This window comes from Echiichthys vipera (assembly GCF_963691815.1).
Source record: "Echiichthys vipera genome assembly, chromosome: 13".
In the NCBI taxonomy this organism is placed as follows: domain Eukaryota; kingdom Metazoa; phylum Chordata; class Actinopteri; order Perciformes; family Trachinidae; genus Echiichthys; species Echiichthys vipera.
The window spans coordinates 852,152-855,943 of record NC_139838.1 but is presented as its reverse complement, the minus strand read 5'-3'; positions in this window follow the sequence as shown (position 1 = coordinate 855,943).

Here is a 3,792-nt window from a genome sequence, read left to right as displayed (position 1 = left end):
AACAAGCACAGCTAAGGTGACAGAATATGAAAATGATAATAATTATGGTGGCATCATCAATGATGAGTAGTGGCAATAGCAGCTACGATACAGCTACAAATTTTATAGTTTATTAAACTAGTGATAGTATATATGAGTAACAGTGACAATAGCAGCAGGAAGCGCCATGTAGAACCACGGCAGCAAGCACCACCACGATCAGCAGAGACCTGCGAGACGACAAAGCACAAACAGCTCCGGGGAAGAAGCTGAATCAGTAACATGCATTGATGGGACATGAATGATACAGACAGAGAGGAGAGAAACTCAGAGTATCAGGAAAAGTATTATCCCCCGGCAGACTAGGCCTATAGCAGCATAATTAAGCAGAATAAAGTCTCATCGTAAGCCCTAGCTGTAAGCTTTATCAAAAAGGAATGTTTTAAGTTTACTTTTAAATAAGGGGACAGTGTCTGCCTCCCGAATAACATTTGGGAGTTTGTTCCACAGGAGAGGAGCTTGGTAGCTGAAGGCTCTGCCTCCCATTCTACTTTTGGAGACTCTAGGAACGACGAGTAGCCCTGCATTCTCAGAGCGCAGAGATCTAGTTGGGTGATACGGTACTATGAGCTCTTTAAGATACGACGGAGCCTGACCAATAAGAGCTTTGTACGTAAGGAGAAGGATTTTAAATTCTATTCTAGATTTTACAGGTAGCCAGTGCAGAGAAGCTAATACTATTTGTTTTAGTTAGTACACAAGCTGCAGCATTTTGGACCAACTGGAGACTCTTAACAGACTTATTGGAGCAGCCTGATAATAAGGAATTGCAATAGTCCAGCCTAGAAGTAACAAATGCATGAACAAGTTTCTCTGCATCTTTCTGAGACACAATGTTCCTAATTTTTGCAATATTACGCAGGTGAAAATATGCAGTCCTTGTTGTTAGTTTTATGTGAGAATCGAAGGACATATCCTGATCAAAAATAACACCCAGATTCCTTACTGTGGTGCTGGACGACAACACAACATCATCCAGAGTAACAATGTCTTTAGCTATTGAGTTTTGGAGGCCTTTGGGGCCAAGTACAATAACTTCAGTTTTGTCTGAGTTTAACATCAGGAAATTGCAGGTCATCCAGCTTTTTATTTCCTTAATGCACATTTGAAGTTTATCTAACTGATGGGTTTCTTCTGGTTTGATCGACAAATATAATTGTGTATCATCAGCATAACAATGAAAATTTATGGAGTGCTTCCTTATAATATTTCCTAAGGGAAGCATATATAAGGTGAAAAGAATCGGTCCAAGGACAGAACCCTGTGGGACTCCGTGACTAACTTTAGTGTGCATGGAGGATTTGTCATTAACATGTACAAACTGAGATCTATCTGATAAATATGACTTAAACCAGCTCAGTGCGGTTCCTTTAATGCCAATTAGATGCTCCAGTCTCTGTAGCAGGATGTGATGGTCAATAGTGTCGAAGGCAGCACTAAGATCTAGTAAGACAAGTACAGAGACAAGTCCTTTGTCTGAAGCTATTAGAAGGTTGTTAATAATTTTCACCAGTGCTGTCTCAGTGCTATGATTTGCTCTAAATCCTGACTGGAAATCCTCAAATAACTCATTATTATGTAAAAAGTCACACAACTGATTGGCAACTAATTTCTCGAGGATCTTAGAGAGAAAAGGAAGGTTAGATATAGGTCTATAGTTGGCTAGTACCTCAGGATCAAGACTGGGCTTTTTAAGAAGAGGTTTAATGACAGCTACTTTAAAAGACTGTGGTACATAACCTGCTGATAAAGACATGTTAATCATATCTAATACAGGAGTGCTAATTAAAGGTAACACTTCTTTAAGTAACCTAGTTGGAATAGAGTCTAGGAGACAAGTAGAAGGTCTTGATGCTGAAATAGTAGATGTTAATTTGTTAAGGTCGACTATAGAAAAGCAGTCCAAGAATATATCAGGTCGTACAGTTTGTAAGGTTCCTGGGTTTGATGAAAAAATAGTGCCAAGCGAGTTGATTTTGTCTCTAATAGTTATAATTTTGTCATTAAAGAAGGTCATGAAGTCGTTACTACTGAGGGTTATAGGAATACATGGCTCAATAGAGCTGGGGCTCTCTGTCAGCCTGGCTACAGTGCTGAAAAGAAATCTAGGATTGTTCTTATTCTCCTCTATTAAAGATGAGTAATATGCTGCTCTGGCATTACGGAGGTCCTTCCTATAGGTTTTAAGACTTTCTTGCCAAACTAAGTGAGATTCCTCCAGTTTAGTGGAGCGCCATTTACTTTCCAACTTTCGCGATATTTGTTTTAATTCACGGGTTTGTGAGTTATACCACGGAGCTAACTTCCTCTGTTTTATTATCTTCTTTTTTAAAGGAGCAACAGAGTCAAGTGTTGTTCTTAGAGAGCCTGCAACACTTTCAACAAGGTGATCAATTTCAGAGAAACTAACGTTAGTGCAGGAGTCTTGAATATTAGGATGAGGCATTAAAGTAAATGCAGATGGAATCGCTTCCCTGAATTTAGTTATGGCACTATCAGATAAACATCTAGTGTAGTCACTTTTGCCCAGAGGTGAGTAGTCCTGTAATATGAATTCAAAAGTTATTAAAAAATGGTCTGATAAAATAGGATTCTGTGGAAAGACTATTAAGTCATCAATTTCCACACCATAAACCAAAACAAGGTCGAGGGTGTGATTAAAACAGTGAGTAGGTTTATGTATACTCTGACTAAAACCAATCGAATCTAATAGAGAGATAAACGCGATACTGAGACTATTATTATCGCTGTCCACATGAATATTAAAATCACCTACAATGATTACTTTGTCAGATTTAAGGACTAAATTTGACAGAAACTCTGAGAATTCAGACAGAAATTCAGAGTACGGACCAGGAGCACGGTACAATATAACAAATATAATTGGCTGCACAGTTTTCCAGGTTGAATGTGAAAGACTAAGAACAAGACTTTCAAATGAATTATAATTTAGTTTAGGTTTAGGGTTTATTAATAGGCCTGAATCATAAATAGCTGCAACACCTCCTCCTCGACCACTGCCTCGAGGAATATGAGTATTAATATGACTGGGAGGAGTGGATTCATTTAGGCTAACATATTCTTCGGGACGCAGCCAGGTTTCGGTCAGACAGAGTAAATCAATATGGTTGTCTGATATCAGATCGTTTACTAATACAGCTTTAGATGAGAGAGATCTAATGTTTAAAAGTCCACATTTTATTTTCTGATATTGTTGCATTGTCGCAGATTTTGCGTTGATTTGTATCAAGTTTTTCTTTATAGCTCCTCTTCTGTTCATTTTTGATCTGTTTAATTTAAATGATCGTGGGGCAGACAGTGTTTGTATACTAAACTGAGCTGGAAAATGCTCCACAGGGAGCGCAGAGAGGTGTGTAAGGGCGCGCTCACACTATCCTCCCGGACCGAGACCCGGACTTTAGGGTACTTGTCCCCCCTCCCTCTCCCCCCGCGCCCCAGCCCCGTTTGTACTCACACTACCAGGGCCTCGGCCAATACTTCTTGCTGTCCACACGCCATCAAGCCGTAACACGTCACACGCATTGATCGCGTGTGTGGCTTTGTTTACAAATCTTTCCACAGACTTCGGAGTTTTTGTGCGTCTTGTCGACTGTTTTTGAATATTTTCATCCGACCAAATCTGCAGTAAACACAACGTGAACCTTTCACCGCCATTGTTGTTGTTGTTAAATGTCCGCGCATGGTCCGTCCTTCTATTTACATGTCAGAACAGGCGGACATAACGCTACTGCC